At 43.3% G+C, this 27,119-nt stretch overlaps 1 protein-coding gene and 1 non-coding gene across 2 annotated transcripts in view; one reads left to right on the forward strand and one right to left on the reverse strand.

Moving 5' to 3' along the window:
- SMIM14 (small integral membrane protein 14) overlaps window positions 1-27,119 on the forward strand; it is a 720,432-nt gene that overhangs the window by 626,875 nt on the left and 66,438 nt on the right. Inside the window, exon 2 of the mRNA XM_050790394.1 lies at window positions 7,671-7,926. The gene's annotated coding sequence lies outside the window, so the exon portion shown is untranslated. The remainder of the gene's footprint in view (window positions 1-7,670; window positions 7,927-27,119) is intronic.
- On the reverse strand, window positions 25,852-25,913 carry LOC126955837 (U7 small nuclear RNA). The gene has a single exon (XR_007726124.1). It is a non-coding gene; the product is annotated as a U7 small nuclear RNA (small nuclear RNA).

Genomic DNA, 27,119 nt, shown 5'->3' on the forward strand with positions numbered 1-27,119 from the left:
TCCGCATCCCAGATTCAAGCAATTCTTCTGCCTCAGCTTCCTGAATAGCTGGGACTACAGGGACATGCCACCATGCCCTTCTAAGTTTTGTATTTTTAGAAGAGACGAGGTTTCACCATGTTGGCCAGGCTGGTCTCGAACTCCTAAGTGATCCACCCACCTCGGCCTCCCAAAGTGCAGGGATTACAGGCGTGAGCCACCGCGCCTGGCCCTTCAACTTCTATTATAAAAAAGCTTGAAGAATTATTCTTATTACTGGTTTAGCTTAATTTTATTACTTTCTAAAAAGTTGGTAAACAATAACGTCTATTATTATACAGCAAACAATGAATATATAAAGTCTTGTGGCCGGGTGCAGTGGCTCATGCCTGTAATCCCAGCACTTTGGGAGGCCAAGGTGGGTGGATAACCTGAGGTCAGGAGTTTGAGTCCAGCCCGAACCACATAACAGGACCCCATCTCTAAACAACAACAAGAAAAATCCTTTAGGTCTGAGATGAAACATCAGTCTCATATACTCTTTGGAACAGAGGGGATTAATTTTAAGAATGATAACCAATACCTTAGAATATTACTATTAAAAACACAGTAATTTTTTTTTTTTTTTTTTGAGACGGAGTCTCGCTGTGTCACCCAGGCTGGAGTGCAGTGGCACGATCTCAGCTCACTGCAAGCTCCGCCTCCCGGGTTCACGCCATTCTCCTGCCTCAGCCTCCCGAGCAGCTGGGACTACAGGCGCCCGCCACCTCGCCTGGCTAGTTTTTTGTATTTTTTAGTAGAGACGGGGTTTCACCATGTTAGCCAGGATGGTCTCGATCTCCTGACCTCGTGATCTGCCCGTCTCGGCCTCCCAAAGTGCTGGGATTACAGGCTTGAGCCACCACGCCCGGCCAAAACACAGTAATTCCTTTTTTTTTTTGAGACGGAGTCTCGCTCTGTCGCCCAGGCTGGAGGGCAGTGGCCGGATCTCAGCTCACTGCAAGCTCCGCCTCCAGGGTTTAAGCCGTTCTCCTGCCTCAGCCTCCCGAGTAGCTGGGACTACAGGCGCCCACCACCTCGCCCGGCTAGTTTTTTTGTATTTTTTAGTAGAGACGGGGTTTCACCATGTTAGCCAGGATGGTCTCGATCTCCTGACCTCGTGATCCACCCGTCTCGGCCTCCCAAAGTGCTGGGATTACAGGCTTGAGCCACCGTGCCCGGCCAAAACTCAGTAATTCTTAATGCTAAGTCCCAACTACAGTTCAGCAACTGAAATATTTTTAAAATTCCAAGGGGCAGGTGGGAGGAGGGAGAGGAGCAGAAAAGATAACTATTAGGTACTGGACTTAATAGCTGGGTGATGAGCCGGGTGCTGTGGCTCACGCTTGTAATCCCAGCACTTTGGGAGGCTGAGGCAGGTGGATCGCCTGAGGTCAGGAGTTCGAGACCAGCCTGGGGAAACCCTGTCTCTACTAAAAATACAAAAAAAATTAGCCGGGCATGGTGGCGTGCACCTGTAATCCCAGCCACTTGGGTGGCTGAGGGGCTGAAGTAGGAGAATCTCTTGAACCTGGGAGGCATAGGTTGCACTGAGCTGAGATTGCTCCACTGCACTCCAGCCTGGGTGACAGAGTGAGACTCCATATGAAAAAAAACCAAACCAAACCAACAGACAAAAAACCTGGGTGATTAAATAATATGTACAATAAACCCCTGTGTTTACCTATGTAACAAACCTTCACATGGACTCCCAAACTAAAAGTTAAAAAAAAAATCTGGCCGGGCACAGTGGCTCACACCTGTAATCCCAGCATTTTGGGAGACTGAGGTGGGTGGATTACAAGGTCAGGAGATCAGACCATCCTGGACAACATGGTGAAACCCTGTCTCTACTAAAAATACAAAAAATTAGCTGGGCATGGTGGCGCACGCCTGTAATCCCAACTACGCGGGAGGCTGAGGCAGGAGAATTGCTTGAACCTGGAAGGTGGAGGTTGCGGTGAGCCGAGATGGTGCCACTGCACTCCAGCCTGGTGATAGAGTGAGGCTCTGTCTCAAAAAAAAAAAAAAAAAAAAAAAAAAAAAAACCAAACCAAAACAAAAAAATTCAAACATGATAAAATGAAGATGTATCTCATTGCCTATTTTTCACTTGCCTTCTTTAGCATTTATCCATCTGCAATATACATATACTATATATAATATATACTATATATATTATATGTATACTATATGTTATATATACTATATATTATATATACATAATAGATATTATAGATGATATATATGTGTATATATAATATATATGTGTGTGTGTGTGTGTGTGTGTATGTATGTATATTTTTTTGAGACAGAGTCTCAGTCTGTTGCCCAGGCTGGAGTGCAGTGGCACAATCTTGACTCACCACAACCTCTGCCTCCCGGTTCAAGTGATTCTCTTGCCTCAGCCTACTGAGTAGCTGGGATTACAGGAATGTGCCACCACGCCTGGCTAATTTTGTATTTTTAGTAGAGACAGGGTTTCTCCATGTTGGTAAGGCTGGTCTCGAACTCCTGACCTCAGGTGATCCACCTACTTTGGCCTCCCAAGGTGCTGGGATTACAGGCGTGAGCCACCGTGCCCAGCCTGCAAAATATTTTTTACCCAGATGTAATCATAGTGTGCAAGTTGTATCATTTTCCCCCTTAACAGTATGTCCATAACGTTTCTCCATGTGCTGTAGGGTATTTGTAATTTCAAATTATTTAATGATTTTTTTTTTTTTAAGAGACAGGGTGTTGCTATGTTGCCCAGGTTGGAGTGCAGTGGCCATTCATTGGTGTGATCCTACTACTAATCAACACGGAGTAATTACTATTTCTGTTTGACATATCCATGGAGTTCCTAGCCAGATAAATTAGTCAGGAAAGAGGGAAAGAAGAAAAGAAAAAGAAAGAAAGAAGGGAGGCAGGGAGGGAGTGAGGGAGAGGCAGGAAGGGAGGGAGAGGGACAGAGAGAGAGAAAGAGAAAGAAGGAAATAAAGAGAAAAAGAAGAAGAAAAAAGCATTCAAATTGGAAGGGAAGAAGTAAAGTTATCTCTGCAGATCACATGATCTTATATGTAAAAAACTCTAAAGATCCACCAAAAAAAAATTTAGAACTAATAAATTCAGCCAAGTTGCAGGCTACAAAAGCAACACTCAAAAATCACCTGCATTTCTACATACTAACAATGAACACTCTAAAAAGGAAATTAAGAAAGTGACCAGGTGATGTGGCTCAATGCCTGTAATCCCAGCACTTTGGGAGGTCGACGTGGGCAGATCACTTGAGGCCAGGAGTTCAAGACCCTGGTATTCAAGACCCAGGAGTTCAAGCCAATAGTGAAACCCTGTCTCCACTAAAAATACAAAAATTAGCCAGGGTGGTGGCACGCACCTGTAGTCGCAGGTACTCAGGAGGCTGGGGCATGAGAATTGATTGAACCTGGGAGGTAGAGGTTGCAGTGAGCTGAGATTATGTCATAGCACTCCAGCCTGGGTGACAGAGCAAGACTGTCTCAAAAACAAAAAGCAAGCAATTCCATTTATAATATCATCAAAAAGAATAAAATAGGCTGGGTGTGATGGTTCATGCCTATAATCCCAGTACTTTGAGAGGCCAAGGCGGGAGGATCACTTGAGCCCAGGAGTTCGAGACCAGTCTAGGCAACATAGTGAGACCCTATCTCTATTTTCAAATACGAAAAAAAGAAAATTTTTTTCAAGATAAGGTCTGGCTCTATTGCCCAGGCTGGAATACAGTGGCGTGATCTTGAGTCACTGCAACCTCTACTGCCTGGGCTTAAGCCATTCCCTCCCATCTCAGCCTCCTGAGTAGCTGGGACTACAGGCACCACCACCACGTCTGGTTAATTTTTTTTTTTTTTTAAGAGACAAAGTTTCGCCACCAGGTCTGGTTAATTATTATTTATTTATTTATCTATTTATTTATTTATTTATTTTTGTAGAGACAAGGTTTTGCCATGTTACCCAGGCTGGGTGCAGTAGTTTGCATTTCCCTTGAGGCCAGGAGTTGGAGAACAGCCTGGCCTGTGAACATAGTGACAATCCTGTCTATTAAAAGAGAAAAAAAGCTGGGTGGCGCATTCCTGTAGTCCCAGCTACTCAGGAGGCTGAGGTAGGAGGATTGCTTAAGCCCAGGAGTTCAAGGCTGCAATGTGCTATGGTCACATCTGTGAATAGCCACTGCACTTCAGCCTGGGTGACAGAGCAAGACCCCATCTCTAAAATAAGTAAATAAATATGTTTCCTTAATGTAGTAGCCAAAAAAGAAAATCATTTTAATTTGGAATTTTTGATTACTAGACTGTAATTACCTTTGATTACTAGAAGATTTTCAAACATTTGTATTTGCTTTGTGTGTGTGAACCATCTGTTCATACTATAAAGTATATAAATCCATTCATACTATAAACCTATACATGTGTGGCAGGCATTAATTTTCCCCATTGATTTGTATGAATCCTTTATATATTATGGTATTTCTCCTTTATCTATCAGTATTTATTCCAAATTTTCCAATTGATGTTTCTTTTTTAATTCTGTGTCCATTCAACAAATATTTATCCAATGTTTACTACGCTCTTGGTTGTATGGTAGGAATTCTATGTTGTTCTTTACATATAGAATTACACACTTTTTAGTTCTTCCATCGTTTAGTTTTGAAAAACTGCACTTATGGGCCGGGCACAGTGGCTCACGCCTGTAATCCCATAACTCTGGGAGGCCAAGGTGGGCAGATCGCCTGAGATCAAGAGTTTGAGACCAGCCTGACCAACATGGTGAAACCCTCTCTACTAAAAATACAAAAATTAGCCAGGCGTGGTGGCGTGCACCTGTAATCCCAGCTACTAGGGAGGCTGAGGCAGGAAATCGCTTGAACCCAGGAGGTGGAGGTTGCAGTGAGCCGAGATTGCACTGCTGCACTCCAGCCTGGGCAACAGAGACTCAGAAAAAAAAAAAAAAAGGAAAAACTGCACTTAAAGATCAGAACAAAAAAAGCACATGATATCCCATATCAGTGTCTGTGGGTAAAAGCCAGCCTCTTCTAGCTCTCATGAACTTGCAATCAAATGTTGGGCAGGGATGCAGTCATCTGAATGCTTGATTAGGGCTGAAGGATCAATCAAGTTAGTTCACTCACATGGCTGGCAAGTTGGTGCTGGCTGTTAGTGGAGGCTTTTTCTCCTCTCCACATAGGCCTGTTAATAGAGCTATTCGAGCAAAGTGGTGTGGAGACTGCCTTCCCCCAGAGCAAGCAATCAAAGAGAATGAGAGGGAAAACTGCAATCAGTGCCTTTGTGACCCAGCCTCAGAAGTCACACACATTCAGCTGTATTCTATTGGTAAAACACAGCAGTCCTGATTCAAAGGGCTGATGCAGACCACCAGAAGTGACAATCATTAGGGGTCATCTTAGAGGCTGACTACCAAGGATCCCAAAATCTTTTTTTTTTTTTTTTTTTCCTGAGACAAGGTATTGCTATGTTGCCCAGGGTGGAGTGCAGTGGCTAATCAAAGCCTCTAACTCTAGGGTTCAAGCAGTTCTCATGTCTCTGCCTCCTGAGTAGTTGGGACTACAGGCATACAGCACCCTGCCAGGCTAATCCTAACATCTTGGTTTTCCTGCAATTTACTTTATAAAGCTAGTACTGGGTGTGCACAGTGACCCATGCCTGTAATCCCAACACTTTGGGAGGCTGAAACAGGAGGATCACTTGAGACCAGGAGTTCAAGACCAGCCTAAACAATACAGCAAGACCCTATCTCTATAACAAATTAAAAAAAAAATAGCTCAGTGTGGTGGCATGTGTCTGTAGTCTTAGCTACTCAGGAGGCTAAGATGGGAGGATCACTCTGAGCCCAGGAGTTCGAGACTGTTGTGAGCTATGATCACACCACTGCATTCCAGCCTGGGCAACAGAGCAAGATGCCATCTCAAAAAAAAAAAAAAAAAAAAAAAAAAAAAAAAAAAAAAAAAAAAAGCAAGTACTGAGAATGTTGCAACAACCAGTACAATTCTACTTTGTACCATACTGTTCTCTTAAACACAGCTGTGTTCTCAAACACATACGTGGACATGGGTGCACTCCAGCATAACAGATTTTGTTTGGAGTTCCACAAATTAAAGACCCTTTGGTACAGTGTCAGCTCATTAGGGCACCAGATTCCATCTCAAACTCTGAATTTGAGTAAGCAGAGTTCAAGATTGCAGATTAAGGACCCAAATCTTTATTCTTTATACCTACTTTGTAGTTAGTTAACTGGGAAACACTTCAAGTTTTACCAGAAACCTCTAATTTTCTAGAAACCTTTACCTGTGTTCAAGATCCACTTTAAGTAAAAATCTCTTGTAAATTATACTAATTTGGGGAAGGTGATTCAGCTTGTTGAGGGGTAATTAACCAAACAGCTGAGGTGGAAGTCTGGGTAGGTGAAAAAGTCATCAAATCTGAGTTAAGAAAGCTTGCAGCTTTCACCTCTCTGTCAAGACTGGCAAAGAGGCACATTTGTGAAATCTTTGTTTGGGACTCACTTTTACTTCGTCACTTGTCCCATTTTAATTAAAGTTTGCTAACTGAAGGACCTAAGAAAACAATATAGTTCTGCATTTTGCCAAATTGGTTAATTTCCAGGGTCCCCAAAATTTAGCGGGGAGACTCAGAGGCTAGAATGGGAGAGTAGGAAGCACCAACTTGCTCTAAAAAGAAAATTGGGTAGAAACAGCACCCTTATTCCAGCTCTACAACCAAACCAACGAAGACTTGGGCCGGCTGGCTGCCTAGCCACAGCATTCCCTCCTATTTCCCTACTATCTCCTGACTAGCAAGTCATCTTTGGTCACATATCTTTAATTATGTAGTTTGAGACAGTCTCACTATCACCCAGGCTGGAGTGCAGTGGCGCGCGCGATCTCGGCTCACTGCAACCTCCGCCTCCCGGGTTTAAGCGATTCTTCCACCTCAGCACCCCGAGTAGCTGGGACAACAAGCGGGCACCACCACGCCTGGCTAATTTTTGTGTTTTTAGTAGAGATGGGTTTTCACCATGTTAGCCAGGCTGGTCTCGGACTCCTGACCTCAAGTGATCCGCCCACCTCGGCCTCCCGAAGTGCTGGTATTACAGGCATGAGCCACCAAGCCCGACTATATATTTCCTTTACTAATATTCCTGTTGAACTTAATTTTTGTCGTTTCCGGTGCAAACATGTTAGGGTAAAGGAAACCAATAACTGCCACATTTGATGTATTTTTGTAATCCCCATCTCCAATTTCCATCCGGGCCTGAGTAACCAAAAGCACTCTACAGGGGTAGACTGCCTCAACAAACATCAATCTGTAACCACGTCTACATCTACCACGGTATTCTAAAGACTCCGTCGAGGAAAACCTTTAGCTCGGGCAAAGGGAGACACATTAGAAAACACTGTCCGCCGCCGACGAAACAGGATACGCGGAAGAGTTCAACACACAACCGGCCTCGCCCCGATTGCTTCACAGTCCTCAGCCACACCCCTCCCAACCGGAACTACATCCCCCGCGCTCCGCGCCCCCACGCACAGCGTGTCGTAGGCGTCTGAAGCCGCAGGCTCCCGCCCGGCTTCCCGAGACGCACAAGGCAGGCGCTGGGCGTGCGCATGCTCGGCAGGCGGGGCCGCTGGAGTCTCCAGGCGCTGCCATCTGTTGCACTGCCGCCCGCGGGAGCCATCAGATCCGGGTCTTGTGGCTAAGAGTGACGTGGTCACTCGAATCAAAACAGAGGAGGGGGAGGAAGCCGGCAGCCAGGAGCGGCAGCGGCAGCAGCGTCCGGAGCAGCCGCAGCCTTCTGGAAGCTCCAGGCGGTCTTTCTGCCGAGCCTCGGTCCCGGCCCCCATCCTCCCCGCCCCATCGGTTGTTGTCTGGGCGGGTGAGTGTCTCCCCCTCTCCCACCAGCGTTTGCTGGCTCACCCTTCCCTCGCCCCAGTTTTTCCTGGGGGCTCCCCAGGCTCTCGGGGACTGCGGCGGCTGCGGCAGAACAGGGCTGTTTCTCGGGCTTAGCGATTCCCCGGCCGGGCTGGCGATTCTGCACTGGGAGAAGCTCCGCTGCTGCCGAGCCCGCGCCCCCCGCAGAGTCTGCAATTGGGCTTTCTCTGCAGGATGTCAGAGTCGGTGCTTGGCAGGAAAGGGCAAGGTAGCCACGGATGGTTTTATTTTTAGGATCAGATTGTCGACACGGGTGGAGACGTATAATGGAGTAAAAAGAGAGTCGTAGCTGGAAGGAAAAACTCACAAATCCCGAAATCCACACTATCTTGTTTACCGTCTCCCTCAGCCCTTTAGCTGGGTACGGTGAAGTCACTAGGATGCATTCTTTGTTGTGATAAGTGAGACAAGAAAGCTGCCACCCTGAAAGCGAGAGCTTTTTAGCTCCTATTGTGTCGCGAATTTAAAGGATCCCCTTTTTCTGTTTGTTCAGTAGGTGGAACCAAGGCTGACAGTGAAGAGGTAGCAGCACCTTTTATTGGAACTAATAGTGTGTGATAAACTGGTTACCAGCTGTACCCGAAGTCCCGTGTTGCTGTTTAAAGGCAGACTTCACCAAAGTGGCTGTTTATATGTGCCAGGATTTTAGCAGAGACGGTTTGTTAGCTGTAGAGAGTCGGTAGGATGTTTTCAGTTACCCCAGTTGGCAAAACCGAGGCTGTGGCCTTATTAGAATGTCTTACTTTTGCATCGAGAGAGTTGGTTGAGCTTCACACACGTAATAGCTACATTTGCAGAAGAGTCCTTCCAGTTCTTGTGTGTTATTGTCAGAAACAGTTAGCAGCTGTACACATAACTTGGAAAGCGTAAGACCTTCCAGGTGTTGGAGTCTTGCGACGCTTAGGAGGCATTCTCGCCGCCCGGCGCTGTGGAGGTTGCAGGAGGCTTTGCATTCCCTTCCATTTAGGGTGGCTGGCCGCGCAGATTCCTTTAGTGTAGCCTGCTCCGAACTTGCCGCTCTCCGCGGCCCTCCACAGCACTGCGACCAGAAAACCAAACCTTTTTGTCCTAACTTTTTTTTCCTCTTTTTTCCAACATGGTTTTTAAAAAGAACACCGCTTCACCCCCGCCCCCGAGAACTCATTAATTGAGGTGTTTGTGTGGTTAACAGCAAGAAAGAACAACAGTACGTGATAGTTAATTGCTCCTTATCAAACCAGTAAGAGTTACGAGTTTAGATTATTTCCTTGAAGGGTATGTCCTTGTGGTATAACATGAACCTCTTAACCAATCTTTTCTTCAGTGTTTGCCATTGAGATCTTTTTTTCTTACTACTGCAGTTGGAATCCTTCTGATTTAGAAGAAGGAAAAATTTCTTGAAGTTCTTTTTCAGCTTTTTACCTTTTATGCTAGCCTATAACTAATATTTTTGGTTATACGAAATACTTTGTGTAATAGAGAAAATGTTGATAAAAGCAGATGGGAAAAAAAATCAATAATCCTGCCACCCAAAGATCACCAAAATGTTAGTTTATACCCTTCTAAACTACTTTTTTGCATTTATATATTTTATACAAATGTGGTATCATACCACATATGCTTTTCAGTACATAACCTGCTTTTTCACATTCTAATACTTCTTTTTTGAGTAATAATTTAAAGTTTTCAGACATGGACTTCGGACCTTAAATTTTAGGGAGTATTCACTGTACAGTAGTGCCCGCTTATCCGTGGTTTCACTTTTAGGGGTTTCCCGAGTTTCAGTTTCTGTGGTCAACCACAGTTCGGAAATACAATAATATTTTCAGAGACCACATTCACATTACTTTTATTATAGTATATTGTTATAACTGTTCTATTTTATTATTAACTGTTGTCAATCTCTTACTGTGCCTAATTTATAAATTTTATCATAGATGTGTATAGGAAAAAAACAGTCCATATATAGGGTTCACTATATGGGCTTTAGGCATCCACGAGGGGGTTGTTTTATAATTTTTTAATTTTAAGATTTAATAGAGACGAGATCTCACTGTGTTGTCCAGGCTGGTCTCAAACTCCTGATCTCAAGTGATCTTCCGGCCTCAGCCTCCCAAAATGCCAGGATTACAGGCATGCTGAGCCACCAGGTCCAGCCCACTGGGGTTTCTCTGAATGTATCCCTTGTGGATAATGGAGGACTTCTATGTTTGGCAAACCATAATTATTAAAAGCATGGTTTTAAAAGGTTTCCTGACAAATCTCTATGATAATGCACGATTTAAGAAATTAATATGCAGGCCGGGCGCAGTGGCTCACGCCTGTAATCCCAGCACTTTGGGAGGCCGAGGCGGGTGGATCACCTGAGGTCAGGAGTTCGAGACCAGCCTGACCAACATGGAGAAACCTCGTCTCTACTAAAAATACAAAATTAGCTGGGCGTGGTGGCGCATGCCTATAATCCCAGCTACTGGGGCTGCTGAGGCAGGAGAATTGCTTGAGCCTGGGAGGCGGAGGTTGTGGTGAGCCGAGATCGTGCCATTGCACTCCAGCCTGGGCAACAAGAGTGAAACTCCGCCTCAAAAAAAAAAAAAGAAATTAATATGCATTGTGTGGCAAAGTAAGGCCTCACTTGTTTGGCTCTTGGGAAAGAAAGCACAGCCTGAGGATAATATGAAAGTTTAAGTAGTTTTTGCTAACTCAGTGGTTTGATTTGGGTAAAGATTTAGTTCTATTCCGTAGTTATACCCTGTTCCAAATGCTGATCAGATGTTCAGGATCCAGGCAGTAAGGTCCTGGAAGATTTTAACTTTACACATCACACTTTTTTTTGGGGGGGGGAGATGGAGTCTTGCTCTATTGTACAGGCTGGAGTGCAGTGGTGGATCTCAGCTCACTGCAACCTCTGCCTCCCGGGTTCAAGCAGTTCTCCAACCTCAGCCTCCTGAATAGCTGGGACTACAGGTGCACACCATCACGCCCGACTAATTTTTGTATTTTTAGTAGAGACGGGGTTTTACCATGTTGGCCAGGCTGGTGTCAAATTCCTGACCTCAAATGATCTGCCCACCTTGGCCTCCCACAGTGTTGGGATTACAGTTGTGAGCCACTTCGCCTGGCCCACATCACACTTAATATACATTGAGTTACCAGTTGGCACCAAAAGAGCCTGCTATGGAAGGAAATGTCCTCTTCATCTCAACTTCAAAGGATAAGTACATGCCATGAACTATCCTAAATCTGCTAATAACTTATTTTGAGTTTGAGCCTCATAAACTTACCTGAAATCTTTAAATCTCTATTTTCATTTTGCAGTGCTTGGATGAGCAGTCCTAGATGTTTACTACTCATTATACAACCTAGTTTCTTTTTCTTTGATTTGGCTTGTAGTGTTCAATATGTATTCTAGATTTGTCCACTTCTTCCCATCCCTACTGCCATCAGCTTTGCCAGGTTATCTTCGTCTCTTTCCTGATCTATTGCAGGAACTCCTGGTCTCCCTGCTTCCACTTTGGCTTTTTATTGTGCATTTCCCTTACTAGCCTAAGAGATCCTTTAAAATGTAAATTACCTTGACACCCCCTTGTTGAAAGTTTTCCATCCATATTCAAAATAAAATCTAAACTCTACCAAAGCTTGCCAGGCGCTACAAGTTTCGGCACTGCCTTCCTCTCTTACCTTACCTTGTTTCCTTCTACTTAGTTCAGTACCCTGGAGCCTGGCCACGTGAGTTTCTTCCTGTGTATCAATCCCACTTGCATTTTTGTCCCTGGAAGTTGCCAAGCTGGTTCTTGCTGCAGGGCGTCTGCATTTGCTGCACCCTGGGGCTTCAGTACTCTTCTCCCAGATCTTGCTGTGGTTGATACCATTGTGTTATCAGGTGTTAGGTCGGATGTTGCCTCTTCAAGGAGACTGACCAATCTCTCCCTTGTATTTTATTTTCTTCACAGCATTTATCAATATATGGAATTTTAAAAAAATGTTCTGTCTCCTACCCTGGAAATTAAGCTCTGTGAATATGAGACCTTGTCTGTCCTTTTCACTGCACAGTAGGTACTCAGTGAATGTTGGTTGAATAAATGAACTTAGTGAAATGTCTGTATTCCTCTTGAACATACTGTCTATCGTAGGCCGTTTTTTTGTTTTTTTGTTTTGTTTTTTTCCCCATGAAAAAACCCTAATTTCCAGCCTCTTTTTATAGGGCAGTGCCTTCTTCTCTTTGGTGTTTGGGTCAGAGTACACTTATATTCTACTTTAGACCTGTGGAATTAATTTCTGGGAGAAATGGGTCTTTAAAATCTGTATTTTCAATAAATCAGGTGATTTTAATGCATATCAAACTTTGAGAATCTCTCAATGTTTTAGTGGCTTTTCTTTGGAAGATTGATTCTTTATAGTAGTAATGATAGCTACCATTTTTTTGGAACTCTGCTTTATATGTCAAACGTTATGCTAAAAATTACTATTACATGTTTTCATATAACTGCAAAGCAACTCAGATATGTAGGTATCATACAAATGAAGACAATGAGACACAGTAAATGGAGGAAACTTGAATTTGAAACCCAAGTCTTTTTAATCACTGTACCCTACTGCTTCAGAACTACAGAGTTTAGAATTGTGTTCAGTACATTAAGAGAGGCCGTGTTTTTGTTCAGGACATGGTAGTGTTTTCTGTTCCTTTTCCAATCCTGTCCTTAATGAAGTCCATTGTTTTGTTGGTCTTTTTGCCTGAAGTTGCACAAACAGGAGATGACCTTAAAACACATTCTGTGGCATGGCGCGGTGGCTCATGCCTGTAATCCCAGCACTTTGGGAGGCCGAGGCGGGTGGATCACGAGGTCAAGAGATTGAGATCATCCTGGCCAACATGGTGAAACCCCTTCTCTACTAAAAATACAAAAATTAGCTGGGCGTGGTCATGCATGCCTGTAATCCCAGCTACTCGGGAGGCTGAGGCAGGAGAATCACTTGAACTCACAAGGCGAAGGTTGCAGTGAGCCATTGCACCACTGCACTCCAGCCTTGTAACAGAGCAAGACTCCGTCTCAAAAAAATAAAGAAACAAAAAACATTCTGCAAAGACTCCTAGGTCTTGCATTGTTGTATTGAGTGCTGAGAGCCCACCAGACTTCAAGTAATTTTGGAGCATTTTCTTCTTACTTGTGTATTACCTGCTCATTCCCCACACACAAAACCTATTACTTTGTGTTGATCAAATCATCAGAGTTCTTCCTACATTTTCTCCTTTGATTTGTGTTTTACTATTGAATTGAGTGGCGCGACCATGGCTCACTGTAGCCTCAACCTTCTGGGCTTATGCGATTCTCCTGCCTCAGCTTCCTGAGTAGGTAGGACCACAGGCGCATACTACCACACTAATTTTTGTTTGTTTGTTTTTTGTGGAGACAGGCTCAGGTTGGTATGGAATTCCTAGGCTCAAATGATCCTCCTGCCTTGACTTCCCAAAGTGCTGGGATTACAGGCGTGAACCACTGCATCCAAAGATATTTTTTTTTTTTTTTTTTTTTTTTTTTTTTTTTTTTTTTTGTGAGGCGGAGTCTTCACTCTGTCGCCCAGGCTGGAGTGCAGTGGCACCATCTCGGCTCACTGCAAGCTCCGCCTCCCGGGTTCGCGCCATTCTCCTGCCTCAGCCTCCCGAGTAGCTGGGACTACAGGCGCCCGCCACCGCGCCCGGCTAATTTTTTGTATTTTAGTAGAGCTGGGGTTTCACCGTGTTAGCCAGGATGGTCTCGATCTCCTGACCTCGTGATCCGCCCGCCTCGGCCTCCCAAAGTGCAGGGATTACAGGCGTGAGCCACCGCGCCCGGCCCAAAGATATTTTAAATAAACAGATTTACTTGAAGTTTTCCTTTAATATTGGGCATGAACGTAGTTTCCAGTTTTCCACAATTATAAATAATATTATGGTGAACCATGGCTTTAAATAATTAACCTAAAAACTGAATAATTACAGCAGCCAGTCTAATTACAAATAGAAGGTATATTAAAGACTTCATAATTTTTTTTTTGATACACAGTCTTACTTTGTTGCCCAGGCTGGAGTGCAGTGGAGTGATCTCAGCTCGCTTCAACCTCTGCCTTCCGGGTTCAAGCAATTCTCCTGCCTCAGCCTCCTGAGTAGCTGGGATTATAGCCATGCGCCACCATGCCTGGCTAATTTTTGTATATTTAGTAGAGACAGAGTTTCACCATGTTGGCCAGGCTGGTCTTGAACTCCTGACCTTAGGTGATCCACCCGCCTTAGCCTCCCAAAGTGCTGGGATTACAGGTGTGAGCCACTGCTCCCGGCTGAGACTTCTTAAATGATTTTAATCATAATTCAACAAGTATATACAGCATATATATATACTTGCATATGCTTAGAAAATGTTACATGAAGTTTTTAAACATTTTTATTTATTTGTTTGTTTTTGGTATTTTTTGAATTCTAAAATCTTCCTGAGACATAAAGATTTGTCTTTTTTTCTTTTCTTTCTTTTTTTTTTTTTTTGTGAGACGGGAGTCTCACTCTATCACTCAGGTTGAAGTGCAGTGGGGCGATCTCGGCTCATTGCAACCTCTACCTCCCAGGTTCAAGCTACCCTCCCACCTCAGCCTCACTAGTAGCTGGGACCACGCTTGGCTAATTTTTGTATTTTTTGTAGAGTTGGGATTTTGCCATGTTGCCCAGGGTGTTCTCAAACTCCTGAGCTCATGCAGTCCACCTGGCTCGGCCTCCCAAAGTGCTGGGTTACAGGCATGAACCATCGTGCCGGTCAGACATGAAGGTTTTTTTTTTTTTTTTTGAGACGGAGTCTCGCTCTTTCGCCAGGCTGGAGTACAGTGGCCCGATCTCAGCTCATTGTGACCTCCGCCTCCCGCGTTCAAGTGATTCTCCTGCCTCAGCCTCCCAAGTAGCTGGGATTACAGGCACGTGCCACTACGCCCAGTTAATTTTTGTATTTTTAGTAGAGACAGGGTTTCACCATGTTGACCAGGATGGTCTTGATCTCTTGACCATGTGATCTGCCCACCTCGGCCTCCCAAAGTGCTGGGATTATAAGCATGAGCCACTGCGCCCAGCCGACATGAAGGTTTTTAATAGAAGCTGTCTCTGAGGAGAGGAAAGTACCTCCTTTTTTCCATTTTTTTTTTAACTTTTGGTATTTAAATTTTAAATTATAAATGTATATTTTATTTTTTAAAAATTAACTCTCTGGGAAAGTATATTTTTCTAAACCAATTTTTAGGTGTATAGTAGGACTTATATATGTTTTTGATAACATTTAAGACTTCTGTTCTTTTGTTTTGGAGAAAGTTACCTTCTTATTGCTTATTTTCATATTGAATTTTCATTTCCTTTTTTTTTTTTTTAAATTTAGGCCAAAGCACAGATGTGTCTCAGCTTTGTAAAAATACAGAATGGCAGAATAAAGCTGGTTTATGCTTGACTGCACTCATTGACAAGTATTACAAGTGCAGAGCTTTCAAAATTTAATAGTGAATAAAGATGTTTCAAATCGAATTACGGATGCAGTAAGCATCTTCCTGGTATATGCACCAGACTTAGAGGTCAATGTTCTGGCTGCTATCATGTTTTATCTTGCAACATAGTTTTTTTCTTTGTTTGCTTGCTTGTTTGTTTTGACATGGAGTCTCCCTCCGTGGCCCAGGCTGGAGTGCAGTGGCAGGATCTCGGCTCACTGCAAGCTCTGCCTCCCAGGTTCATGCCATTCTCTTGCCTCAGCTTCCTGAGTAGCTGAGACTACAGGCACCCGCAACCATGCCCAGCTAATTTTTTTGTATTTTTAGTAGAGATGGGGTTTCACCGTGTTAGCCAGGATGGTCTCGATCTCCTGACCTTGTGATCCGCCCGCCTTTTCCTCCCAAAGTGCTGGGATTACAGGTGTGAGCCACTACGCCCGACTACAATATAGTTTTTATAAACAAGTTTACTCTTTTTTTTTGTTTGTTTGAGATGGAGTCTCACTCTGTCACCCAGGCTGGCGTGCAGCAGCACGATCTCAGCTCACTGCAACCTCCACTTCCCAGGTTCAAGCGATTCTTGTGCCTTAGCTTCCCGAGTAGTTGGATTATAGGCACCTGCCATCATGCCCAGCTAATTTTTGTGTTTTTAGTAGAGACGGGGCTTCACTCTGTTGGCCAGGCTGGTGTCAAACTCCTGACCTCAAGTGATCTGCCCACCTCAGCCTCCCAAAGTCCTGGGATTACAGCTACCATGCCCTGGCAAAAACAAGTTTGCTTTTTATACAATACATATTTTGCTGCTTTGTTACTCTTAGGAAAGGTAATGTAGAAGAAACTGACTTGCTTGAAATTTTGAACAGACTTTTAAAATCTGTTTATTCATTTTATTTGTTAACAATTGCTTTTCTTTCTCTCTCTCTCTCTCTCTCTCTGTCTCTCTCTCTCTCTCTTTCTTTCTGTCTCTCTCTGTCTTTTTTTTTTTTGACAGGGTTTCGCTCTTGTTGCCCATGCTGGAGTGCAATGGCACAGAGCATAGTCTTGGCTCACTGCAACCTCCACCTCCTGGGTTTAAGTGATTCTCCTGCCTCAGCCTCCCAAGTAGCTGGGACTGCAGGCACTCGCCACTATGCCCAGCTAATTTTTGTATTTTTAGTAGAGAGAGTGTTTCACCATGTTGGCCAGGCTGGTCTTGAACTCCTGGCCTCAGGTGATTCGCCTGCCTTGGCCTCCCAAAGCGTTGGGATTACAGGCGTGAGCCACCATGCCTGGCCCAATAATTGCTTTCTTTATCATGGTAGTTCTAAGCATTTTTCCCAATATGACTAATGATGTTTATGCACGTCTTTGTGCACGTGTCATCTCAGCTATGATATGGAAGAAGGAAGCTGTGCGTTACATAGTTTGGAGAGCAGTAGCCATACTCTGCTTCTTTCATTTTTATTTTAGTTAGAAATGGGGTCTCTGTCACACAGGCTGGAGTGCAATGGTGTGATCATAGCTCACGGTAGTCTTGAACTCCTAGGCTCAAGTGATCCTTCTCAGCCTTCTGAGTAGCTGGGACTACTACATAAGAAGGCACATGCCAGCATGCCTGGCTAATTTTTAAAGTTTTTCATAGAGACGGTCTCACCACCTTGGCAGGCTAGTCTCAAGCTCCTAGGCTCAAGCCATTCTACCTCAGCCCCTCAGAGTATTGGTTTTACAGGTGTGAGTCACTGCCCTCAGCACTCTGCTTCTTTCTGCTCAGAGAAATCATATAGACAAGCATGTGAATGAAATATTAAGGAAAAGTCTTGATTCTGTTGTAATTTATTTAGATAACATGCATCATTAACAAACTAGTACCATTGCTTGTAATATACCTCTCAAGTTTAGAACACACTAGTATTTTGTAATCCAGCTGTTAAAAACTGCTTTCTGGCCAGGCATGGTGGCTCATGCCTACAATCCCAGCAATATAGGAGGCTGAGGTGGGGAGATCACTTGAGCCCAGGAGTTCAAGACCTATCTGGGCAACACATCGAGACCCCGTCTCTACAAAAAAGTAAAAAAATTGTGTGAGTGTGATGGCACGCACCTGTGGTCTCAGCTACTCCGGAGCCTGAGGTGGGAGGATTGCTTGAGCTGGGGAGGTTGAGGCTGCAGGGAGCTGTGATCACACCACTGCACTCCAGCCTAGGCAACAGAGACCCTATCTCAAAACAAAAACCTACTGCTTTCTTAACATTTATAAGTGGGGCCATTGTGGTGGCACACGCCTGTAGTCCTAGCTACTTGGGGGACTGAGGTGGGAAGATGCCTTGAGCTTAGGAGGTCAAGGATGCAATGAGCCATGATTACGCCACTGCACTATAGCCTGGGCAATAGAGACCCTGTCTCAAAAAAAAAAACAAAAAACAAAAAAATCATTTATAAGTAACTTGTATCCACTATTATATGGGATCAACATAATATGGATTTTTTTTTTTTTTTAAAGAGACAGAGTCTTGCTCTGTCACCCAGGCTGGAGTGCAGTGGCGTGATCTTGGCTTGCTGCGACCTCTGCTTACTGGGTTCAAGCAATTCTTCTGCCTCAGCCTCCCAAGTAACTGGGATTACAGATGTGCACCACCACGCCCAGCTAATTTTTGTATTTTTAGTAGAGATAGGTTTCCGCCATGTTGCCCAGGCTGGTCTCGAACTCCTGACTTCAGGTGATCCACCCAGCTTGGCCTCCTAAAGTGCTTGGATTACAAGGCCTGGCCTGAAATTTTTCTGTTTCTGATTTATGAAAAAATTTTCCTAGCTGGGCACAGTGGCTCACGCCTGTAATCCCAGCACTTTGAGAGGTTGAGGCAGGTGGATCATCTGAGGTAAGGAATTCAAGACCCGCCTGCCCAACATGGCAAAACTCTGTCTCTACTAAACATACAAAAACTAGCTGGGTGTGATGATAGGCACCTGTAATCCCAGATACTTGGGAGAATCACTTGGACCCAGGAGGTGGAGGTTGCAGTGAGCTGAGAATGTGCTGCTGCACTCCAGCCTGGGCGACAGAGGGAGACTCCTGCTCTAAGAAAGAAAGAAAAACATTTTCCTGAGTATTTGTTTGTTTGTTTGTTTGTTTTTTGAGATGGAGTCTCACCCGGTCACCCAGGCTGAAGTGCAGTAGTGCGATCTCGGCTCTCTTCAACCTCCGCCTCCCGGGTTCAAGCGATTCTCCTGCCTCAGCCTCCCGAATTGCTGGTACTACCGGCGTGCGCCACTATGCCCCGCTAATTTTTTTTTTGTATTTTTAGTAGAGACGGGGTTTCACCATGTTGGCCAGGCTGGTCTTGATTTCCTGACCTTGTGATCTGCCCATCTCAGCCTCCTTTAAAGTGCTGGGATTACAGGCATGAGCCACGGCACTCGGCCATATTTTCCTGAGTTTACAATGTTAAAATTTAGAATATGACTAGTAAATATTCTTGGGTATAATTTTTTTTTTTTTTTTTTTTTTTTTGTGATGGAGTCTCACTCTGTTGCCCAGGCTGGAGTGCAATGGCGTGGTGTTGGCTCACTTCATCCTTTGCCTCCCGGGTTGAAGCAATTCTCCTGCCTCAGCCTCCTGAGTAGCTGGGAATACAGGCGCGCGCCACCACACCCGGCTAATTTTTATATTTTTAGTTGAGACAGCATTTTACCACATTGGCATGCTGGTCTCTTGAACTCCTGACCTTGTGATCCACCCACCTCGGCCCCCCAAACTGCTGGGATTACAGGTGTGAGTCCCCATGCCTGGCTTTTTTTTTTAGGATTTAAAAATTTTCTCTGCGTGACACAGGAGGTCCTGATGACATGTGCCCTCTGGGGTGGAAATTTTAGAAAACGTTTTCAAATTATGAAACTTATTGTTATAATATTGAATACAAACAAAGATGATTTAATTGAAAAGCTTTCCTTTGTTCCACTATTTATGATCAGTTTTAACCCTAGACCTTGACCAGGCAGAGAGAATTCTTAGGATTGTATAAGAGTAAACTGCAGCCAGGAAAGGACAGGAAATTAGTAGGTGAGAGACCAAGATTAAGAATAGAAGACCTCTTTCTTCTCTTTCCCTTTTATGCAGATGAGTGATAGCTTTGGCCCCAGTGAAACATACACACTCCAGAGCACTATACAGAGAACTTTGGCTAAGGGTTAAAGATACTTTGGTCTTCAACTGACCCCAAGTTTTAAAACTTTTTCAGTTTATTAAGTACTGTTACAAATTCTCACTTGATCTTTGCACAAGTGTTTAAAATGAATAGTTTCAATTATCACTTCTGTTTTATGGATAAACTGAAGTCACAACGAGGCTAAGTGATTTATCTATTAATATTTGTCAGTACTGCCTTAAGTTCTTTGTCTAAGGATGTTCTTTCTGCTATCCCATGATGTTTTGGCAAGTGTAGTCTAAAGTGATTCTAGAATAGGAGTCAGATATAGGTAAAGAAAAAAAGGTCACCAAGGAAAGAGAGGGTAATGTTTAAGACAGTCCTTTGGTCTGAATGCTTGTGTTCCCCACAATTCATATTTGAAATCCTGACCCCCAGTGTGATAGTATTAGGAGGAGGTGGGCCTTTGGGTAGTGATTAAGTCATGAGGGTGGAGCCCTCATGATGAGGAGTAGTGCCCTTATAAAAGAGGGCTCAGAGAGCTGCTCGCCCTCTTCCACCATAGTAAGACACAGTGAGAAGGCACCATCTACCAACCAGAGAGTGGGTCCTCAGCAGACTCTGAATCTACCAGTGCCTTGATCTTGGACTTCTTAGCCTCTAGAACCGTGAGAAGTAAATTTCTGTTGTTTGTAACCTACCCAGTCTGTGTTATTTTGTTTAAGCAGCCCAATAGACTAAGGCACCTGAGAAAATAGGGTCACATTTAATGAGAATTTCTAGAAAAATGGTGGCACCCTGGGGGGTGAATCTTGAACAGAATCATGTGTTGCAGAGAAATGGAAACATTAAGATGAGGAAATTCTCTCTGACCTTGAAGAGTTAAGCATAGTAGCGATGGAATAGAGGGTTAAGGGGAAGAGTGTTCTCCTTTTCTTGAGTTTTGAGCATTCTCTGGAGTAGTGATCACAAAGGTAATTTGTAACGTTTATTTAGTTGTTAATTATATATTGGTAGGCAATTATTATTTAAATTAACAGTTAACTTGATTGCAAGCTCTTGATGGTAAAAGCTACCTTTGTTTCTTCTGTATCCTCCTCTGAACTCTCTTGCTGGTTACTTAGTCCCCTGAGAGCTTGTTAGATACATCCTTTTCAAGAAAGGAGAAGTGAGAGAAGACAGGGCGTTTGAATCCCACCTCCTGTGCTGTGTGACTTTGGGCAAATTACTGAAGCTTTCAGAGCCTCAGTCCTTTCCTCTTTAATTGAGTGGGTGAGAACTGCTGTATCTCCAAAGTTGTTATAGTGCCACTTTTGAAGTTGTGATTTGTTGAATATAAATAAATGAAGAGATGGTATACTGTCATCCAGTGGTCCCCAACCTTTTTTGCACCAGGGACCATTTTCATAGAAGACAGTTTTTTCACAGACAGTGGGCCAGGGCGGGGGTGGGGGGAGGGGGGAGGATGGTTTTGGGATGAATCTGTTCTACCTCAGATCATCAGACATTAGATTCTCATAAGGAGCGTGCAGCCTAGATCCTTCGCGTGCAGTCGCTCCAGTGAAAATCTAACACCACCGCCGATCTGATAGGAGGCAGAGCTCAGGTGGTAATGCTCACTGGCCCGCACCTCACCTCCTGCTGTGCTGCCAGGTTCCTAACAGGCCACAGACAAGCACCAGTCCATGGCCTGGGGTTTGGGGACTCCTGTACTAATCTATACTTGATCTATACAGTGATATCTTGCACAGGCCTCTGGCCATGCTGACCTAGTTTATTCTATATATTCCTGTTGTACTCTGTGGAAAATAAACTTCTGTTGTCCCTTCTCGCCTGCTCTAGTTTCTTCCTTTTGAATAGTATGCCCTCTGAAAAGGGTGTCTTTAAGCTTTTGCTTTCTTGTAAAAATATTGTATAAGAATTTCAGGGATGGGCTGGGTGCAGTGGCTCATGCCTGCCATCCCAGCACTTTGGGAGGCTGATCACCTGAGGTCAGGAGTTCGAGACCAGCCTGGCCAACATGGTGAAACTCCATCTCTACTAAAAAAAACAAAAATTAGGCGGGTGTGGTGGTGCGCACCTGTAGTGCCAACTACTCGAGAGACTGAGGCAGAGAATCACTCAAACCCGGGAGGTAGACATTGCAGTGAGTCGAGATTGTGCCACTGCACTCCAGCCTGGGCAACAGAGCAAGACTCCGTCTCAAAAAAGAAAAACAAAAATTTGTAATGATGAGTTTCAGGGAATTTTAATCCTGAGTGAGTTTTGATCACAGAGAATTGTGATATTAAGGGCATATAATGGGGTTTATTTCATCATTTAAATTTTGTATGTCTTTAACTTCTCCCAAGTATAGCTTTAGAATAATTTTTAGCAAACAGTAATTGACCAATTTGAACTTGAGTCTGCATCCTTTTTTTTTTTTTGAGACAGAGTCTCGCCCTGTTGCCCAGGCTGGAGTGCAATGGCGTGATCTCAGCTCACTGCAACCTCCGCCTCTCAGGTTCAAGCAATTCTCCTGTCTTAGCCTCCCGAGTAGGTGGCATTACAGGCACGCGCCACTACACCAGTCTTTTTTTTGCCCTCCTTGGCCTTCCAAAGTGCTAGGATTATAGGCGTGAGCCACCATGCCCAGCCGAGTCCGCATCCTTTTCTTGCCTACTTACCATTACAGATGCAAATGTAGTTTAAGAGAAAAGTATTTTATTGCTAAGAACTAATAGGAAGTTTTGTTTTTTTTTTGAGATGGAGTCTTGCTCTGTTGCCTAGGCTGAAGTACAATTGCAATGGTGTGATCTCAGCTCACTACAACCTCTGCCTCCTGGGTTCAAGCGATTCTTCTGCTTCAGCCTCCCAAGTAGCTGGGATTACAGGGGCGCGCCACCATGCCCAGCTAATTTTTGTGTTTTTAGTAGAGATGGGATTTCACCATATTGGCCAGACTCGTCTTGAACTCCTTACTTCAGGTGATCCGCCTCCCTTGCCCTCCCAAAGTGCTGGAATGATAGGCATGAGCCACTGCACCCAGATGAACTAATATGAAGTTAATTGGTAGTTATCTAATTTCTGTACTGCCCTAAAGTTGTCTTTGTAAGGGTGAAACAAACATAACTAGCATGATTGGTCATATCTGGCAGATGGTGAATGAGTCCTGGTCAGGAATTTACAATGTGACTTCCTGTATAAGATCTGTCATATACTAGATGTGTGATCTTGGTGAAATTACTACCTTAGCTGGGGCTGTGTTCCTCATTTTAAAAACAAAATTTTCCTGCTTTGATTTTTATCAGAAGGGCTCTTATTAAGATGTGAAAGTAGTAAAGCTACATTAGAACATAAACTAGGTGTGGCAATATTTGAGAGCCATTTGTGTTAAAAGAATAATCAGCTTTGAATATTTTGTAAAAAGTATTGTGTATGAGTATGTTTGAACATCTCATTATACTGAGACTTTGAGTAATCTGATAAAAGTCATCCCAACTACTTATTCATGCTTTTTAAGATAAAAATGCGTAGAATGCTTCCTCTGGCCTCCCATTTCATTGACCAGTATCTCTATTTTCTGTTATATAAAAACTAATTGCATACATTCTATTTTTTTAAACCTTTTTTTTCTTTTTTACTGAGCAGGCAATGGTTATGAATAATTGCATACCTTCTAAATTGTTACTGTACATTTTCTTCTTCTTTTTTTTCTTCTCTTTTAGCACATCAGATTGCATTGCATTTATTACATTTTCTTCTTGCTGAGGGTTTTTATTTTTATTTTTTCATTTTTTCAGATGGAGTCTTGCTCTGTCACCCAGGCTGGAGTACAGTGGCGCAATCTCCGCTCACTGCAACCTCTGCCCCTGGGTTCAAGTGATTCTCCTGCCTCAACCTCCCAAGTAGCAGAGACTGCAGGCGTGTGCCACCACACCCAGCTAATTTTTTTTTTTGTATTTTTAGTAGAGATGGAGTTTCACCGTGTTCGCCAGGCTGGTCTTGAACTCTTGGCCTCAGGTGATCTGCCCTTCTCGGCCTCCCAAAGTGCTGGGATTACAGGTGTGAGCCACTGCACCTGGCCTATTTTTAACATGGAAAGACTTGTGATATTGTTCTTCATCACTGTGAAGATTTGGCTGGCTATGTGAAAAGTAACTTTATCATAAATCACGTTCTTTAAAATCACAATAAAGAGAGTTTTCATATTCTGGCCTTGAATTAGCCAGTGTTGTCCCCCCCCTTCTCAGGAAGAGCTCTGCTTGCATGGAGTGGGGGAGAAGGGGGGGAGATAATTGTTTTTCTATAAAAATATCGTTAAAAAAACTTTTATGTATTAATAATTTGAAATTTTTAGCACTAAAAGGTAGAATGGTGTAATGAATCTCTGTCGACCCATCACTTGCCTTCAACAGTTAAACTCATGGTGGTTTTGTTTCATCCATACCTCTCCCCTCTTGGCAGGTTTATTTTAAACTAGACCCCAGGCATTGTGTCACTTTAACTGAAAATACTTAGTGAGATCCCTAAGAGATAGGGATGTGATCATTGATATTGTACTTATGTAACAATGTCATTTCAACAGTGTTCAAAGTTCCTGATAGTTCATAAATGTCCTTTTACTAGGTTGGTTTGAATCAGGATTGGTATCTCTTAATTTAGTTTTAATCTGTAACCATTCCCCTGCCATCTCTTAAGATTTATTTATTTATTGCCATTTATTTGTTGAAGAAACTGAGTGACATTCCCTGGATTTAGCTGCTGCATCCAAAAATTTTTTTCCTGATTATAAAAGTCAATATGTAACCATTATATGATATTTGAAAATTGTACAAAGTGAAAAGTAAAACCCTGCCACCCAGAGATAACAGATGTTAAAGTGTTATGTTTTCTTTCAGCCTTTTCATTTGTATGTGTGTTCCTATGCCTTTAAAAACATGTGCATTTGCAGGCCAGGAACAATGACTCATGCCTGTAATCCCAGCACTTTGGGAGGCCGGGGCGGGCGGATCACTTGAGGTCAGGAGTTCAAAACCAGCCTGGCCAAAATGGTGAAACCCTGTCTCTACTAAAAATGAAAAAAAAATTAGCTGGGTGTGGTGGCACACACCTGTAATCCCAGTTACTCAGGAGACTGAGGCAGGAGAATCACTTGAACCCAGGAGGCAGAGGTTGCGGTGAGCCGAGATGTGCCACTGCACTCAAGCCTGGGCAAAAAAGGGAGACTTTGTCTCAAAAAATAAATTAATAAAAATAAATTAAAACATGCATTTGCTATGTTTATTTTTATGCCATTTTTAATATGCTTTTAACATTATGTTGTGATCATTCCTTCATATTATCAAGAAAGAAAATGAGGCTGAATGTGGTGGCTCATTCCTGTAATCCCAGCACTTCGGGAGGCTGAGGCAGGAAGATCGCTTGAGGCTGAGGCAGGAAGATCACTTGAGCCTGGGAGTTCAAGACTAGCCTGAGAAGCATAATGAGACCCCGTCTCTACTTAAAAAAAAAAAAAAAAAAGCCAAGCATGGTAACATGTGCCCCCATAGTCCCAGCCACTTGGGATCAGATCACTTGAACCTGGGAGGTCAAGGATGCAGTGAGCCATGATTGCTCTACCGCATGCCAGCCTGTGTGACAGAGCGAGAGCCTTTCTCAAAAAAAAAAAAGAAAAAAAAAAGAAACATTTGGCTGTATAATACTTTACAGTGTGTATCACAATTTAAATATTTCTTTTTAGCTGGATATTTAGATTATCCCCATTTTTCACTACTTTAAAGCCATGATAACCGTCTTTGTATATAAATCTTTGTACTTCAGATTATTTTCCTTGATAGGCTTAGAACTGGACTTATTCAGAGGGCATGCACGTTTTTTAACATCTGGATTTGTATTGCCAGAAAAGTTATCATAGTTTGTAATTTCCAATGCAGTGTATAAATGGCTGCATCTTACTAAAGAATTGGTTTGCATTTGCTCTTTATTTTTAAAATGTCTTTGCCAGCCATATTAGTGGAATGTTTGGAGTTTTTTTCCCCTAATTCTTTTGCTTTTTAAATTTTACTTGGGATTTTTTTTTAAATGCACAGTCTTGTGTCCTAAATTTGATATTTTTCATGGTATTTATCTTTTTTGCGTTTTATCTGTACTTTAATGGATGCAAAGTTTGTATGTATCTGTAGGAAGTCCTTCTCTGAATATCAGATAAATGTTAACCTTACTTCTCTGGTAGAATTGCTGATTTTTTTTTCTTCCTTAACTGCTAGTAGGTTTTCTTTTTCTGTTTGGAATTTTTTCTGGGGAGCTTTCCAGCAAAAACTGGAAAGTCTATTAGACAAATTCTGAAAGAGCTATAACACTGTAGGTTTTCCTAGCACTGAATTTATTGAAATTAGAATCCCTTCCCCATTTATTTGTGATTCCAATTTTGATATATAAATATAAATAAATATATTTTGAGGGGAATTTGTTCAGACAATTCTATAAATCTGATTTGCTGGTTGTAAGTGTGTTTGTGTGTGTGTGTTTGCACACTGTTTTTTGTTTGTTTGTTTCTTTTTGAGACAGAGTCTCGCTCTGTCGCCCAGGCTGGAGTGCAGTGGCCGGATCTCAGCTCACTGCAAGCTCCGCCTCCCGGGTTTACGCCATTCTCCTGCCTCAGCCTCCCGAGTAGCTGGGACTACAGGCGCCCGCCACCTCGCCCAGCTAGTTTTTTTGTACTTTTTAGTAGAGACGGGGTTTCACCGTGTTCGCCAGGATGGTCTCGATTTCCTGACCTCGTGATCCGCCCGTCTCGGCCTCCCAAAGTGCTGGGATTACAGGCTTGAGCCACCGCGCCCGGCTGCACACTGTTTTTTAAAAACTTGTTTATTCCCGCCAGGACAAGGAAGACATTTGGCCTTAAAAATTTAACACAGGGTCATCAGGACTCACTCACCACTTCCCACATAAAAGTGGATTGTTGTAGAAACAGTAATAGTAAAATATCATTTTCATTACATTCCTATAGTACATAGCAGCTCACAAGCACTTTTATATTCAGTATATTCCAGGTTGGGCACAATGGCTCACGCCTATAATCCCAACACTTTGGGAGGCTGAGGCCAGAGAATCAGCCTGGCCTTGCTATGTCGACCATCCTGGGCAACATAGCAAGACCTCCGTCTCTACAAAAAAATTTATTTTTATTTTTAAATATATATTTTTCTTAATAGAGATGGGGTCTTGCTGTTTCTCAGGCCAGTCTTGAACTCCTGGGCTCAAGCAATCCTCCCACCTCACCCTCCCAAAGTGCTGGAATTAAAGGCATGAGCTACCATGCCCAGCAAAAATATTTTTTTAAGCAGCTGGGTGTGGTGGCCTGCGCCTGTAGTCCCAGCTCCTCAGGAGGCTGACGTGGGAGGATCACTTGAGCGCCCATGAGTTCGAGGCTGCAGTGAGCTGTGATTGCCATTGTACTCCAGCCTGGGCAACAGAGCATGAGTCCCTCTCTCTTTAAAATATATATTTATGTATTAAATATATTAAACAAATACATTATATTAAATATGTATAAATATATATTAAA

Source organism: Macaca thibetana, chromosome 5 (genome assembly GCF_024542745.1).
Source record: "Macaca thibetana thibetana isolate TM-01 chromosome 5, ASM2454274v1, whole genome shotgun sequence".
Taxonomy (NCBI): Eukaryota; Metazoa; Chordata; class Mammalia; order Primates; family Cercopithecidae; genus Macaca; species Macaca thibetana.